The 18,345-nt window shown below is 43.0% G+C and overlaps 1 protein-coding gene across 9 annotated transcripts in view; it reads right to left on the minus strand.

The window, feature by feature from the left end:
* PDE1C (phosphodiesterase 1C) overlaps positions 1-18,345 on the minus strand; it is a 432,015-nt gene that overhangs the window by 46,089 nt on the left and 367,581 nt on the right. The window lies entirely within an intron of this gene.

Consider the following 18,345-nt stretch of genomic DNA (forward strand, 5'->3'; position numbering starts at 1 on the left):
AGTAACACTGTCTCTTCCACAGAGATACCAGGAATCACTGGAGGCAAAGGCAGCTTCCCACTCAACTTGAAAGACCAAGACACTTCCCTAAAGTAGAGCTGCTAGAGAGTGGACAACAAGCCAATTGGGAGAAACAGGAGATTCCTTCTGATCTGCTTTAATAATTACTTCATAAATAATTTTATTCATAGATTCTCATCAAGATTGGGAAATACTCTCTGCCCTAATCCAACTTTCTGGCCCTAGTCTCAACTCTGACACCATCTCCTCAGACAGTATTTTTGTCCAACTCTGTGTTAGTTATCAAACTCAAGCAAAGACACCTGCAGACTTGCTTCGCCGCTTGTGAAGTGACTTCCCTGCAAGTGGGGAGCCGGGGGCTTGAACCCAGACACTTGAATGGGCCCTATTGCATAGTACTATGTGCACTTAACTGGATGCACCACCACCTGGCCCCCTCTTGCTCTCTCTATCATCCTCTTCCCTCTTGATTTCTGGCTGTTTTTTTAAAGGAATACAATATGAAAATACCTCTAAAACATGAACAGAATCATCATATGTTCTATCCACTCTATTTCTGAGGATTTAACCACACAAAGAGAAAATGCTAATCTGTAAAGCTATTTCAGATAGCTTCTATTTCAGTGCAGTACTGTATATGATACACTAAGATAAGGCGAAATCAAAATGTCCATAGAAAAACATGGCACATAGCAAGGAATACTACTCAGCTATAAAAAGGAACTATCTATTTCCATTTACCACAGCACGACGGACCCTGAAGGCACTGTGCTAAGTTATAAGTCAGACAGAGAAAGACAAAGAACAGCACGACTTTACTTACCTGCAGATAAGAACATAAGCAAAACAAATCAAGAACAAAATAATGGAACTAAGACAAGTACAAACCAAGGCTGGCAGTGAGCAGTGGGGAAGAGGGAGGGGACGGAAGGCACGGGTGAAGGGGCTGGGCTGTATGACGAGAAAGGAACTAGACATTTGTTGGTGACCACAATGCAGCCAGTACAAAGGATAAGTCTGTCTCCCTGGAACCTGTATTCTCTAAGCTAATGCTTCTACCATAGAAATGCTACTTTTTAAAGTTATTTCCTCAGAAGGAACAGCAAGGCTGTGAGTAGTCATTCTGTGAGCGTCTCTACTCATGCAGCTTCAGAGCGAGTGGTGACTCTGGCCTGCCCCCCCGCCTCTCCTGCTTCTCTTCCCCTGCCCTATGCCTGCATTGCTGTGCTTCTTTTGTCTTGTATATATATTTTTCTAAACCGAAAGTACAATTGCATAAACAATTGAAGCTAAAACTGGGTCACTCTACAAAATATACTTTTTCAACAAAGATCTGGAGACAAAGTACAAGAGGCCACTTTGTATTTACCTGAGATGCAGGACTCTTTGTCATGTGTGCAATTAACAGGTGCACCACCACCCACCCCTACATAACTTTTTGTTATAGTTGCTTTGACTTCAGCTGACTGTGAATCTTGAAGTGGGTGTTATGGAGCCTGAAATGTAATTTAACTCACCCACTTTTTAAAGAGGGTCTGGTGAACCGAAGTGGATAGTCTTCTCTGAATCAGACAGTTCAAAAAAATATATATCAAATCAAGTGCCATCTTTTTATCGTTAAACATGAAACCATCTGTCTCGAAGAGCAGTGCTTACTCTAAGGAGATGGGTATTGAGCTGGGGAGATAGCATAGTGGTTATGCAAAGCCTTTGGTGCCTGAGGCACCCAGGTTCAATCCTCAAGACCCCATAAACTAGAGCTGAGCAGTGCCCTAGTTAAAAAAAAAAAGAGTGTGTGTGTGTGTGTGTGTGTGTGTGTGTGTGTGTGTGGTGCAGCTGGTTGAGCACACAGGTTACAATGCACAAAGACCCAAGTTTGAGCTCCTGGTCCCCACCTGCAGAGAGAAAGTTTTATGAGTAGTTAAGCAGGGCTGCAGGTGTCTATCTTCTTATCCTTCTCAATTTCTGGCTGTTTCTATCTATTATATCTATCTGTTTCTATTAAAAATATATAATAAAAAATGTTAAAGGAGAGATAAATATCAAAGAATGTTTCTACGACTCTATCTAGAGAAACAGGAGACAACGGGGTAAAACAATGTGCCCTTACTTATTCTACCCTTACACACTCTCTTGCAAGTCTGTGAGACAGGACAAACAGCCATCTGGTTTAAAGATCATGGATTTATGAAATACTCAAAAGTTTAAGAAGAGATTTTAGGGACAGATGGTGGTGCACCTGATAGAGTGAACACATTATCATGCCTGTGGTCCCAGGTTCAAGCCCCTGATCTCCAGCTGCAGGAAAGGAAGCTTCCAATGGAATGAGGCAGGGCTGCAGGTGTCTCTCCTTCTCTCTTCCTCTCTCCCCCTTCCCTTTCAATCTCTCTCTCTCTATTGAAAACAGAGAAAGAAAAAGAAAAGACAGCTGCCAGGAGTGGATTTCTCCTGTTGTTACTAAGCCTCAGTAATAACCATGGCTGAAGGAAGGAAGGAAGGAAGGGAGGGAGGAAGGAAGGAAGGAAGGGAGGGAGAGAGGGAGGGAGGAAGGGGAAGGAAGGAGGAAAGCAAGGAAGAAGAGGTTTAGCGTTAGCACAATCTGGATCCAATAATGTGTTTATCAGTCTAATGTTTGCTCCAATATAACATGTTCGACAGCTATGAAGTAGGTTTCAAAAGCCTGGTCACAGGCTTAGACAAGTCTGCAGACACTTTCCTTTTGAATTTTTCTTTTGGAATTGATTATTTTACAGCCTGGTTCAACTATTACCTTAAGATCAAAGAAATAAGCTAAGTGAGGGCTTTCATTGAGCATATCTGTAGAAATGAAACTTCCTAAAATCAAACCATGTGATCCAACACATGGGGTAAGGACAGTACAGAGGATGCTAGTCTTGGGGTCAACCCGTGCCCCCCTTTTCTTTGTCTTTCCCACTGAACTGTGATATCTGTGTCACTACCATGACAATAATGATGGCGTTGACACTTGTTAGCACTGGGTCTTCCCCTCTCCCAGAAAAGGAAACAGAGAGAGAGAGAGAGAGAGAGACAGACAGAGAGAAAGAGAGAGAGGAGAAGGAAAGACACACATCACCGAAACTCCCCCCAGAGCAGTGGGCCCAGGCTTGAACCTGCATAGTGTGTACGGCAAAACAGGTGCCCGTGCAGGTGAGCTGTCCTGCTCTCTGACATCGCTGCCTGCTTCCTTCTTTACCCTAGCAGGTCTTTCTCCTCATACTTAGCATGTGAATAACTCACCACACTCCTGTCCTACACTGCTCAAGGTCTGTAGCTGCAATCACTGTCCACACTAGTAGTGCAGTTGGGCGGTAGAGACATCTTGAGGTCTTGCCTGCGGCTCTGAGGTCCCACAATTCCCAGCACCACCCTAAACCGGAGTTGACCTCTGGCCCCCACCCCTACTGTTCTCTCTGTTCCTTTCAGAAAGGGTGGGAGGGGCTGGGTGGCGGTGCGCACAGCTGAATGCATGCATGGTGACTACACGCAGTGACCTGGTTCAGGCTGCCAGTCTCTACTGCAGTGGGGAAGCTTCACAAGCGGTGGAGCAGTGCTGCAGGTGTCTGTTTTTCTGTCTCCATTGTCCGTCTGGATTTCTCGCTGTCTCTCTCAAATAAAATAAAATAAAATAAAATAAAATAAAATAGAACAGAACTTAAAAAAAAGAAAAGGAAAAGAGCAGTGGACTTGTACGAAGCTCTGGCGAGAAACAGAGTGTCTAGCACCCTAAGATCAAGGAAATACACCCCCAACTCTCTAAGGCCCCCAGGCTCGGAGCACTCTTAACCTGTAGGTAAAAGCTGACTGCTCTGCTGATTTTTATTACTACCACCTTAGTAAAACCAATAGAGCACTCAAAATGAATGAGTGAACACACATTTGCTCTTGTTTTCACTGTGGCTTCAGGACATAGGATAAACATATCATATATTATAGAGGGCGACAATATAGGAAATAGAGAGGCCGCCTCTTGAAGATGAGCATTCTCGTTGACAGGGAACAAACACTAGGAATGAAAGAATCAAGGAGGCAGCGTCGACGTGTGCTAGGCGTTGCGTGTAACAGCTCTCCTACCTGGCGTGAACAATGTGGACAGTGGTGGTTGCTGCCTTTGGCACGGGTTTGTTTCAAAGGCAGCTGTTGTTTGAAAGAAGTTTTATATTGTTAATACAGTTTATTTTGGCAAATGTATATCTTTCTCCCACCCCTTGCATGGAGTCTGACAAAATACAATTTTCTAGATGGAACAGATAGTTATTTCATGAATACTTAAAAGCTATTTTTGAGAAATGATACACATGTGTAAACTACTGTATTTACTAGAGACTGTATAACATCAACCCCCAATAAAAGAAAAAATGTTTAGAAAAATAATAAAAGCTATTTTTAATCCTATTATGAAAAAAGAAGAATCACAGTATTTGTCAAGTGCTTCTAAAAGCTTAAACATTTTTTTCTTTTCAAAGTAGGCCCCTTTAAATACACAATGGCACACTAAGAGTGCCACGAAATGTCTAGAAGACAGAGTAGGAGAGTGGGAGCTTATATAGCAGTAATTGTAAGGGGAAAGCTGCTTAACAAGATTAATTTTGTCATTAAGAAAGAGAACGCAATATACTTTCATCTGACATTTCTCATATGTAGTGACTTGGGAAGCAGCATTAATCTAAAGGATTACACATAAAGCACCGACTGAGTATAGTGGCTTTGTTCAGTATAACACAATTCCATCTGAAGCCTACTAATCTTGCAAGTGTCTCTACAGACATACATAAAATACATACTCTCTATACAATAAAATCACAAAGAAAAATTCATATGTATACATTCATGCAGTTTCAGTTGTTTTGATACCACAAATGCAATTTTCAGTAGCATGAGTATCTGTGGGGAGGGATAATAGCCATGTCTCCTTGGTGCTTTATAATCCTAGGGGGGGTCTCTATTATACAGCTTCTCTGAAAAGCACAAGGGTATGAGCCCCAAACTATATAAAAGTGCACTGGCTTGAAGTGGACCGTTCTGATTCAGTATGACTCATCAGTCCTAGGGCCACGGGGAAGTAACAGACAGTCTCAAGAGTGTCAGTTTGCAGGAAAAAGGAACAACTTTTTTATTTTCTAACTTCATCCTATTTGACCACTTCCCACTCATGTACCATGAATTGGTTAATAGTTTCATGCTCCCTGTCTTCCCAGAGAACAGTCATGATGGGTTTCAGAATTGCAGAACTCACAAGAAGTCTTATTGTGGGGTCAACCTACAGTCCAACTTCTAAAGTTAACTAGAGAATGTCCCTGAAGTCTACCAATCAAACTGATTGTGCAACTAAGCTTTTCAGAAGCATCAATTAGGTTTTATCTAAATGCAGGCGAGGAACAAGCGTCTCAAGTGATATTGCAGTTCTCCCTCTGTTAAAATTTTGTTGTTTCCCTTGGACAGGGAGTTGGAGAAGAACGCTTAGACATTTATCAAACGACTTGAGAAAATGCAGATGTAAATGTTTGGGGAAAGAATTATTTCCTGCTTCTTCTTGCTAAATCACATACTTTCTTGTGCCACATGCTAATATGTAAATGACAACATGTTAAGTAAATGGGTCTCAGAAGTTTGCACAGACAAATTGCTAACCAGGAAGGGTTATTAATCAGAGTGTGTGTGGCTGTGATGGCTTATCTTAATTGGGACCCACGGCACTCCAGATGTGTGGGCCCTGTAAACGCACAGAAAAACATATAATGATGCTGAGCTCTCACACTGAGGGCATTACTCTTATTATTATTATTGATCAATGCGTAGAAGGACTATGATGAGATATTTTCACAGCACTATGAAAGGTTATCCTCTGAGAGCAAAACAAGTAAGAACCCAAAAGGAGAGAATTAACTGCGTGTAGGAACAACCTCAAGGCAACAGATGTTGACTTCAGGCTTAGCAACAGCGAGATGTACTGCAAATTACTCGCAGCTAAAAAGTTTTCCAGATGATTTTTCATGTGAATTACAAAGGATCCAAGATGACTAAGAGTGGTGCTTTATTGGGTGTAAGAGGAAAAGTTAGTGTTCCCAGCATCTACCTACCTCATTTCATGACTTGGGTATACCTGTGGATGGGTGGGGATGAGGGCATGAAAAACTTATGAAAATTCCCTGGTCAAAGCGGGGAAATAAGAGGGGAAAAATCTGGAGGACATCTGTTTTGAAAAAGTGGAGGTTTCTTCAAGATGAACATTAAGAAATACAATTTCAGATAAAAGTGAACAATCTCAAACTCCCCCAAGATATCACGATAGCTAACAGCTGAATGTGTGGCCCAAAAGGATACTAAGAGAAAAAAAGAAAAAAAAAAAAGCAAATCCCATGGAGGAATGTATCTTGAATTATGAAGATACGATCACACAAGATGACCCTGTCCAACCTTCCTGGCAGGCCCATCCCAATGCAGGAGACAAATGTTTCAGGATATTCTATCTTGAGATAAAAATATATCAGTTAACTTCTGTAGCATTCTCTATTGTCAAGCAACGTTCTGCTATGTTCTAACTTCACAAGTGAATTTTCCTTCATGTCAAAGAAACCCCTAAATGTCCAGCATACATGATATTTCCAGAAACATGGGAGACCTCTTTCACACTGCACATTAACAGAATCACCGGATAGTCAAAACTACACACGTGTCATAAGGGCTCATTTCAGTGTCAATAATCTGTCTGCACCACAGTCAACTCTTCATTTACAGTCAGTATAGAATCCTTTATCTGTCAACACAAAGAATCCCTTTGGCTAATCAAAAGGCCTCTCTTTTCTAATATTTTTATTTATTTATCATTGGATAGAGATATAGAGAAATGGAGAGGGGAGGGGAGATAGAGAGGGAGAGAGACAGAGAGATACCTGCAGCCCTGCTTCACGACTCACAAAGCTTTCCCCCTGCAGGTGGGGACCAGGGGCTTGAACCTGGGTCCTTGTGCACTGTAATTAATGTGAGTGCTTAACTAAGTGCACCACCACCTGGTCCCTACAAGCTTCTTTATCTGCCTCCACATATTATGTACTTTTTTTCTGTCAAGGGCCATATGGGTATCTGTATCATTTATGAGCCATGCAAAATTATCAACTTAAAAATTAGTACTTAATGTTGCTGTGGAAAAAAAAAAGTTCCTAGATTTATTGTTTCTGAGAAACTTAATGTGATCCTTATGTGTGTGTGTGTATGTATGTGTTCTTCTCATTTTTAATTTTTTTCTTCAGATCTAGTTTTGAGTACTTTGCTTCTGATATATGCTGCTGTGGTTCTCTCCATCTTTTCTCTGCTTGGGCTTTATCGAGTTTCCTGAGCCCACGAATGTGTAGTTTTCATCCTCTTGCAAATCTTTAGCCATGACACTTCAGATACGCTGCTCTCACTCTCTCACTCACTTCTCCTGAAATCTGGGACTCCAACTGCACATATATTAGCTTCCTGAAGATAGACTTCAATTCACTGGTGATCTTTACAAGATTTTTCCCTCTGTGTTTCATTTTAGGCAATTTCCATTTATTTTTTTACCACTCTTTCTACAGTATCTAAGCTCACCCATGGTATCTGTCATTAATCTCACAAAATGTTACCCAGGTAACACCATCTCATATATTTCTGTTTGTATAGGTTTGCTTTTGCCAGAGTTTGTGTCCTTCATGTCTCTCCTCAAGTTATATATATGTGGGCTACAATTATAAGAACTGTGTTGTGTCTGTTTGCCAACTGTAACATGTTTCAATATGCAGTCATTTCAACTTTGGTGAGCCCCCTCCCCCGTGTCCCTACCTTACTGATGACAGCTTATTTTATTTATTTATTTTTTAGCTTTTCTTTTTTTCTATCACTTTATTGGTGGTAGTCAGCATTTTCTTGTTTCTCTGTATGCCCATCAACTCTTGATTGTATTTTAGACATTGTTGGACATTGTTCCCTTGTTGGACGCTGACTAGTTCTGTATTCCTTTACATAGCCAAGTGCTTCAGTCCAGTGACACACTTCAGTTACCTAGGAACACGATGGTCCTTGAAGGCCAAGCCTTAGCGTCACCTTACATGGAATCCGAGCAGCACTTAGCCTAGAGGTAAATCATCACCACTTCTAAGGCAAGATACTGATGAATATTCTATTCAGTTCCTTTTTGTTTAGTAGGAGGCTTAGGTCTGGCGTGCCAGTGTAGACCCTTTTCTGGCCCTCAGTGCAGTGTGAATATCAGGACTATTCCCTCCGACCCACCTGAATGGCTGCTGCCAAGTTTCAGATAGCTTCCTCACTGGCCAGGACAATTAGTGTCCTGATAGATGCTACTAAGTCCTGGAGATACTACAAAGTCCTGTTTCCCTGCAGTTCCACATTCTATGGTGATGCTGAGGAATTATTCTGATGCAGTCTCTGCCCCCAGGTTTTACCACGCCCCGCGAAATCCTATTAGTGCCACCCTTCAACCAATCCTGCCCCCACACGTCACCCCTGGTTGTTGCCCAATAAAAGCTCCCTCACTTCCCCCCTTCTCTCTCTCTCTGGGCTCTCTCTCTCTCTCTCTCTCTCTCTCAGCGCCCCCTTCCTTCTTTCCCAGTGGTGAGGTAGTGGGGACGGCCATTGTAGGCTGACTCCATGTGGCCTGAGCCACCACCCCCCCCCCGATCCTATAATAAAGATTCATGTACCCCATTTGCTCCGGACCTCCTCTCTCTCTCCTCTCTGTGGCACAGCCCGACACCTGGCCCCAACAGACACCTGGCGCCCATCATGTCCCGCACTCAGGCCCCGCTGGGTGGCCTGGCCTGAGTTCCCCAAAAGCTGCCCAGACACAGGTAAGTGGCATCCGCCTGCCTCTGTGGCCCCGCGTTTCCCCCCCACCATGGGATTTTTTTTGTTTCATGAGGAGGTGTCCCAGACATTATATCCTTCTCCCCTGGGACAGGTTCTTGATATCAGACACGCTTTAATTTTCGCTACACCGTGGGTTTTCATGGCTATATTTGCTACTTACAAGATATGTACAAGGTGTTCTGCCACGAGGGTAAGCGAACTTGAGGCTGAGATATGAGAGTTAAAGCATATGTGTGCAAAACTTAACTGCCTTAAGTGATCAGCAGTTAGCCCCAAAACTTCCATTCCCACAGACACGCACACATGTTCGGCGGCTCCTCCTCTGACCCCACCCCCAGCTGACCCCGTTGTCGTTCCGGCTTCCCCTTCTCTAACCCCGCCCCCAGCCGACTCCGTGGTTCCAGTTTCCGCCTCTCTATACCCGCCTTCTGTCAGCCCAGTTCCGGTTTCCGCCTCTGTAAACCCACCTTCTGTCCACCTAGTTCTGGCTTCCACTTCTCTAGACCCTCCCCCTACTAATACCTCATCATCAAGAGACCCTGTGGCTTCCTCTCCTTCGACTCCTCCCCCTGCTGATATGTCATCATTAAGAGACCTTGTGGCTGAGATACGAGAGTTAAAGGATATTTTTTCAGCATTTAAGGACCTTAAACCATTTGCAGTCCGCCCTGAGAGCTCTGTCCCCATAGATACGTGTTCAGTTTCCCCTGCCACTACAGCAGTTTCCACGGCACCTTCCACTCCCGTGACTCTCTCCCCAGCATCATCAAACCAAATCCACACCTTCCCGGTAAACGTGGTCCCCTCTAGACAAAACCCTCAGGTGTGGCACCCATACTCCTCTAAAGATCTCAGAGAACTCAGGCAAGTGGTTAGGGAGGACGGTTTTCACATGCCATGGACCAAGTCCATTTTAAGGAGTTTTTACCAGCACCTTAACATCCCCCAGGACTGGAAAGACCTGGCTTGTGCTGCACTCCCAGACCCTATCTACCTACAATGGAAGGCATGCTTCCATGATGAATGCTCTAGACAATCGCAGGAAAATAGTAACAAACAGGTAGAATGGAATTTTGATGCTCTGTTTGGAGCAGGAGCATTTGAATCCGGAACTCAGCAGGCAGAAGCCAGGTTTCCAACCGGTTATTTTGAACAGGTACGCATCTGCACAACACAAGCATGGGAAAGGGTGACCCCAACCAACGTAGATTCTTCAGTTCCCATTAACTCTCTTCGCCAAGGCACTGATGAATCATTAGTGAACTTCATCTGAAGGGTGAGGACGAGCTTAGAGAGAAAGGTTTATAATCCTGATGTCCGCTCACTACTCCTGCGCTCTATTGTCTGGGATGGCATGATACCACAATTCCGTCAGGCATGCCTTAGTCTTAAACACCTACACCCAGATAATTGGATTTTAGCAACACAGGAACTTACATCAGGCTCTTATGGAGCACCCGCTATGACACAGGTTTATGCAGTTACCCCACGTAATCAAAATGGGGCCTGCTTTCAGTGCTGTCGCCAAGGGCATTGGTGTAACCAATGTCCTGATAAGCTGCGACCACGCCTCCAGTTAGAGCAACCCCACCTCCAGTCAGGGCAACCCCGCCTCCAATCAGGACAACCCCGCCTTCAGTCAGGGAGCCAGAAACCACGTACGGTGTGTCCCAGATGTTGTAGAAGTTTTCACTGGAAGAGAGATTGTTGGTCCAAATTTAAAAAAGATGGCATGCCCCTGAATGGTACAAATTCAGGGCCTGAGATTTTGTGGACCACTCCTGTTTTAGAACGAGGTCACCCTTCTATGACAGTAAAGATTGACAATATTCCTTTTAAATTTTTGATTGACATGGGGGCAGAAAAGATGATTTTAAGGCAAGCAGAGGTTCCCCAAGATTGGGAACTCCTCCCCAGACCCAGTATACATGGAGTAGGAGGGGTGACCCCATCATTTTGCACACAAGATTCGCGAGAGTGGGAAGACCCAGAAGGTTCTACCAGACACTTCCACCCTTTGGTAGCTGATATTAGCACCAACCTACTGGGCAGGGATCTTCTGGAATGTCTTGATGTTAGGATATCCACAGATGCCTCTGCAGAGCTTAACACTCGCTCCTGTGAGACCAGATCTAATCAGCACCCCCAATACTAACTGCTACTGTTCGTATGCAAACTCCCCGCTTAGGCTGGCTTTCTAATGAGAATGTCTGGGTGGAAGAGTGGCCTTTACCTAGGGATAAACTAGAAATTTTAAAGGAGCTTGTCCGAGAGCAGTTATCCTTGGGACACATTCGTCATTCTCGAAGCCCATGGAATACTCCTGTCTTTGTGATTAAAAAGTGCTCGGGAAAATGGCGCCTCCTCCAAGATCTCCGTGTGGTAAATAAAACCATGCAGGTCTGGGGCTCCCCGCAAAGGTGTTTGCCTCTTGCTTCTGCAATTCCCATGGGAATTCCAATCATAGCTATTGATATACAAGATTGTTTTTTCTCTATTCCCTTGCATCCACAAGATTGTAAACGTTTTGCCTACTCTGTTCCTTCTATTAATAACGCCAGCCCTGTTGATAGATTTGAATGGGTGGTGCTGCCCCAGGGTATGGCCAATAGTCCTATAATTTATCAGGAGGCTGTTAAATCTGCACTTGTCCCATATATTCATAAGGGCCTTAATGTTTTTCATTATACAGATGATATTTTAATATGGGGAAAATCAGATACAGATCTCTATGCCTTACATGATTTTCTCATTCCTGCATTAAAGAAAAGCAGCCTTAATGTAGCTCCTGAGAAGATACAGCTAATTCCGCCAATATCTTTCCTAGGTTCAGAGATTTCTCTAACGCAGATTCGTCCCTTAAAACCTAATGTCACCTTTCCTTCTAACCTTACTCTTGCTTCTTTACAAAGTTTTCTAGGAAATTTAAATTGGCTTAGGCAGTATCTCTATCTGCCTATAAGCTGCCTCCAACCACTGTTTGACCTGTTGAAAGGAAACAAACAGCCCTCCTCAAAATGTAAGTTAACTCCCAAGGCCTCCTTGGCACTAGAAAGAGTTAACCAGGCCCTCCAGGACATGCACCTTGTTCGATTCTCCCACTCCTCTCCGGTAAACCTTCTAATCTTTAACTCCACCCCCACAGTAGTCGGGGCATTGTGGCAAGACCATGGGGTTCTCGAGTGGCTTCACATGCCAGTAGGCGGAGCTCCTAGACTCCTCACTGAGATAGACGTGTTAACATTCATGGTTCGCCAAAGGAGAAATAGGTCTGTGCAGGTCTTAGGGAAAGAACCGGATTTAATTATTCTGCCCTTTTCTCTCACAGATACAGAGTGGCTTATACACCATCACTCCCGCTTTGCCATAAGCTTCGTGGGGTTTCCAGGACAAATAGATAACCATTTTCCTTCTAATAAATTGATAGCTTCTCTACCTCTTTTGCCTCTACTAGCACCTAAACTTTTCTCTCGGGATCCTATTCCCTCTGCTCCTACAGTCTTTACTGATGGTGGAAAAAGGGGAGCTGCTGCCCTTATATATTACCCAGACAAACAATCTCCTAAACCTCTCTTTACTGAGCTTCCTGAGAATTCCCCTCAGTACAAAGAACTTTATGCTGTTTTCCTTGCATTAAAAGCTGTACCAGAATCCTTCAACCTTTTTTCTGACAGTGTGTATACTGTTAACTTACTTCCATGGCTTGCTCGTTCTTATGTGAAAATTGATGACAACCCACTTTCCCCTCTCTTGATTCAAATCGCCTCTATGCTTTGTTCTCGAACCCAACCACTGTATATTCAACACCTTCGTTCCCACAGCCCTCTTCCTGGTTCCCTGTCTGAAGGAAATGCTGCAGCTGACCACCTTGCCTCCACAGGAACTTTCCCACTCTCTGTCTCTGATCCTGCTAATTTTCATTCTCTTACCCATGTTAATCTTAAAGGCCTTCGAGCTCGATTTCCTAATGTTCCTTTACCACAGTTAAAACATATCCTCACTACATGCTCTTCTTGTGCAAGTTTCATAAAGACACCTGCTATCCAGACCCTTGGGGTTAACCCCTGAGGTTTAAAAGTTAATGCTATTTGGCAAATTGATGTCACCCACATACCAAACTTTGGCAAACAAAAATATGTGTTTGTCACAATTTATACCTTTTCTAAATTTATGTGGGCAACAGCTCAGATGGGAAAAAGTGCTAAAAAGCTTGTAAGCCATATGCTCTCTTGTTTTGCCGTTATGGGGTTATATGCCGTTATTTTTTTTTGAAAACAGACAACGTGAATATGTTTACCAGCAAACAATTTAAAGATTTTTGTTCCCTCTGGAATATTACTCATACCACAGGCATTCCCTATAATCCACAGGGACAAGGCATTGTCGAGAGGGCCCATCAAACGCTGAAGGCTCAATTAAATAAAGATAAAGGTGGAACATATCCCCCCAATATCCAGCTAGCAAAAGCCTTAACTACATTAAATCTCTTCAATATTTATAATAATTTGGACCTACCTCCTATTGTTCTTCACTGGCAATCACCATCTACCCTCCCATCCATTAAGGTCAAATGGAAAGACCCACTCGATAAAATTTGGACAGGGCCTGACCCCCTTTTGACCATGGGAAGGGGTTTTGCATGCGTTTTCCCTCAAAATTTCTCTAAACCTGTCTGGGTTCGTGCCTGCCATGTCCGACAATACCTGCAGGATGGCGCTATTATCCCTGAAGAACAAGAAATACTACAAGAGGACCAGATGCAGGATACATCCCAGGACCCATAATACGACATGGCAGAACCTACAAAATCTGGCTTACAGAGACCTCTCTCCTACCCTTTCCCTGAATGTCTTATGTTATAACTGGCCAGTTGTGTTTTGTGAGTGAGTGTGTTGAATGTCCAAAAAAAAAATTTTTTTGCATGACCCATCTGCTCGGAGTACTCTAAAAGGTAACTGGCTTTATATAAAAATGCTGGATGCAGCCAAAGTTTCTGGAGATGTCCAGAAACATTCCAAAATTTTTGTTTTTCTCCCTCTTTTGATTTTTATATATAGTTTTGGTATATATGTAAGTGTTTAGTCTTAAACTGTGTGGCTAATGATGGATATAAATTTGTTTTTAAATGATATGTTTTATAACAAAAGTTTTTTCCTCCTTTATAACAAAAGTTTTTTTCCTCCAGTGTGTTATAACTAAATGTTTATGGGTATGTCTCAAGTTTGGTAACACTAACTTAATGGTCAAAAGTATAACCTTACAACTACATTATTACCAGGCAACATAAAATTAATTTGCTAAAGGTAACTAACTATTTAAGGTAAAAGTCTAAATGTTTAACATGACAATTCATTCCCAAAACTAAAATATAAATTCTCTATACAGGACACCTTTGGAGGACCCCCAAATGTGCCCTGTAAACTATCTTGTGGAAATTAATCCACAACAGATCTGGCATCAATCTGGCACTGTAAATGTTAAAATCGTTGTCATGAAAAAGCATTAACTCTCTAAGTAATTTGAGTCTGTTTATAGTCCAAAGTAAAAATAGTTAAATTCAAAATACATATTTTAACTAAAATTGGTCTCAAGATCCTGCTACAGAAGGTCACATTAGATAACCTTTAAATAAAATCATAAAGATATTTAAACCAATTATAATCATTGAAGTATGAACTATAGTAAACCTCTAACTTGTCACAAGTTCAAATTAACCACGAGAAGCAGATTGCTTGTGTTTCTTTCACAGGAATTCCGGGAAAAACCATCTGAACCCCTGAACACCCTGACGTCACCCACTAGACAGCAGAACTACAGTGGCACACCCCCCGAAACCCTAGATGTCACTTAACGCGATCTGAAGAACCTGATACACAGACTCCAAGGACAGAACTTTCTTAATGCCTGCTTGCCGTGCCTGCTTCTGATTTGCCTGTCGCGTGTTGGCGGTTCCAGCTAACTATCTACAGAAAAGCAGAATTCCAGCGGCTGACCTTCCTCATGCAGCGTTTCATCCCCTGCCATTTCTTCCCCTAGCCATCTACTTTGGACTGAGACTTGTATCGGACTTGCTGGCATACCCTATAGACACTTTACACAATTCTAAAGCAGCTTATTTCCCTTCACGCTGCTGATTTTTCATAGACTGATCCTGAGAAATTCATAGACTTTACAGACTGTTGCCTTGAGGACTATGCAATGCCATATAGCCCCTCTGTTTGGTGGGTCATGCCCTCCCACCTCCCCCTCATTATGTACCCTTGCCCCTCCCCCCCAAACAGGGAACGTTCCTTTACACACCAACCCTTCCCTTGACATCACACTGGCTTTTACTACTCCCCTACTTGTCCCTTCCTGTTTTGTTATATCATTTAGGTTTATGCCCAGAAGGTTTCTGCTCACCCCTACACCACTATTCCTCTGTCACAGATAGTCTTTTACAGACTTCGAACCATCTTATGTGATGACTAGATAGAAAGATAGAAAAAGATGTAGAGATATTGTGAGGACATGGTTGAGCAGGCTGCGCTTAACCTATGAGATGAGTCCCTCCAGGTAAGTCTCTCTCTCTAAAGAGGGGTTGAGCACAGGAGGACACATAAATCTCACAAGGTTGGCAGCCATTTAAGCCTTCCCTCCTCCACAGAAAGTCCTACATCTTCCCACCTGTGCACGGCATTCCTTAAAAACATTTAAGCCTGCTCCATCCCATATTTCTCTACTGTGTCCATTTAGATATAAAGGGAAAGGAGGAGATGATGCTGAGGAATTATTCTGATGCAGTCTCTGCCCCCAGGTTTTACCACGCCCCGCGAAATCCTATTAGTGCCACCCTTCAACCAATCCTGCCCCCACACGTCACCCCTGGTTGTTGCCCAATAAAAGCTCCCTCACTTCCCCCCTTCTCTCTCTCTCTCTCTGGGATCTCGGCTCTCTATCTCTCTCTCAGTGCCCCTTCTTGCCCGGTGGTGAGCTAGTGGGGACAGCCATTGTCGGCTGACTCCACGTGGCCTGAGCCACCCCCCCCCCCGATCCAATAATAAAGATTTGTGTACCCCATTTGCTCCGGACCTCCTCTCTCTCTCTTCTCCGCAGCGCAGCCTGACACCTGACCCAACCAACACTATGGTTTCTTACCCCATTAACTATCCCCCCAGGTTACTCTGAATTGTTGCTCAACTTCTCAACTAAACAAGTCCAGTGCTCTGTAGTATGCAGGGTCCTTTTATTTGTTATACTTCAGAGATCACTGCCTTTCATTCCTTGATTTCCAGTAGTTTAATAACTTATTTCACATTGAAGGGTAATTTTTTTTTTTTGCCTCTAGGGTTATCACTGGGGCTCAGTGCCTGCACTATGAACCCACTGCTCCCGGAGGGCATTTTCCCCATTTTGTTGCCCTTGTTGTCACCCTTGTTGTTGTTATTATAGCTGCTGCTGTTGCTGGATAGGACGAGAGAAATGGGGAGAGGAGGGGAAGACAGAGAGGGGGAGAGAAAGACACCTGCAGACCTGTTTCAACACTTGTGAAATGACCCCCTTGCAAGTGGGGAGCCAGGGGTCTTGAACCAGGATCCTTGTGCTGATCCTTTTGCTTCACACCATGTGCGCTTAACCTGCTGCACTACAACCTGACCCCATAAATTTAATTTTTACGACTTCTCTTTGGAAAAAAAATATATGTCCACAGATTGTCTTTTGCTGAATCTTTGCAACCTTCACAACTATCATTAAGTTTCCATCCAATGAACAAACATCTAATTTCCAGAAAATTCAAGGGGGGGAGAAAATTCTACTGTACCTCTTTCTTGGTACTTGACTAACAGCCTTTCAGCACGTAATCATACTCATTCTTTAAGAGACACAATTAGTATCTCCCTCCTTATCTACTAATGCAGCTGAGTAGCACTAAGACAAATTGATGTTTCTAGATTATAAAGAAAAATTATGACAAATACAACAGGCTATGCTGTTACAACATGATGATGAAATCCTGAAAAAGTATTCATTCATGTGATACCCACAAGTTTCCCAATGTGAGAATCTTGGCTAAGAAGACTAGATTTTTTTGTTTGTTTGTTTGTTTGTTTTTAATGTTAGCACATTTCTCCCTAGAAGGAACCAAAGCATTTCAAAGGACATGACTCTTTAAAATTGGTCAGGAAATTAGTGCTGCAGGGTACCAAGCAGTAACTTGGTAGCGTGACAGAGAGCATCTATACTTGCAATGCTTCTATTATGTCAGGAGGAGACTTTCCCTTCTAGCAATAACCCTTCCCATTACAGGTGCCTCAGTTTTTCTTTCTCTTCTTTAAAAAAAATATTTATTTATTCCCTTTTGTTGCCCTTGTTGTTTTATTATTGTGGTTATTAATGTCGTTGTTCGATAGGACAGAGAGAAATGGAGAGAGGAGAGAAAGACAGAGGGGGAGAGAAAGACAGACACCTGCAGACCTGTTTCATCACCTGTGAAGCGACTCTCCTGCAGGTGGGGAGCTGGAGGCTCGAACCAGGATCCTTATGCAGGTCCTTGCGCTTTGCTCCATGTGCGCTTAACCCGCTGCGCTACAGCCTGACTCCCTCTCTTCTTTTTTTTAAAGGGGTTTCATTTATTTTGTTTTTGGATAAAGACTGCACAAAACTGTACCAGTTCTGTTTATTATAAACAATAAACAGGTATGTCATTCATTCCCAATAAAGCCTTTGTGCTCATGGAAGCCAAAAATGTGGTGATAGGTCTGAGGAGAAACAGCATGAAGGTTATGAAGAAAGACTTTCATGCCTGAGGCCCTAAAATCCCAGGCTCTGCCCTCAGCCAGGTGCCTCAGTTAACTGGAGCTTTTTCTAGGGTTTTCATGCATCAGGAATTCAGATTATACTGAACAGTTGCTGACCAGGCCAGGAGTTCAGGTACCAAGTTCACACTTAGCATCATTCTCTTCTAACATAGACTTTTCTGGCATGTGTTACTTTATGTCTAATGATACCAGGGAAAGCCATTTGGTATTTGAAAACACATTATCTATAACAGAGTCTGACTGTCATTTTGAATTCTATTGAGTCTATTTTATGTCGGAGTCACAACCATTTAAGAATACATTTAAGGAGGGTGGGGTATAGCATAATGGTTATGCAAAGAGACTTTCATGCCTGAGGCTCTCAAGTCCCAGGTTCAATCCCCCACACTGCCATTAAAAAAAAAAAGAAGAAGAACAAGAACACATTTACTAGGTGGTGGTATTTATCAGTATAAACATTTGGATGAAAATCGCATGTGTGTTTTCCATCAGATATTTTATGACAAGACACACAAAGTCAATTTTTTCATCTTAAAAAGAAAGATCTGTGTTCCAGAAGCCAGACCTTCTACCTTCTGCTCCTCATAATGAACCTGGGTCCATATTCCCAGCGGAATAAAGAATAGAAAAGCTTCCAATGGAGGGGATGGGATAGGGA

Source organism: Erinaceus europaeus, chromosome 8 (genome assembly GCF_950295315.1).
Source record: "Erinaceus europaeus chromosome 8, mEriEur2.1, whole genome shotgun sequence".
In the NCBI taxonomy this organism is placed as follows: domain Eukaryota; kingdom Metazoa; phylum Chordata; class Mammalia; order Eulipotyphla; family Erinaceidae; genus Erinaceus; species Erinaceus europaeus.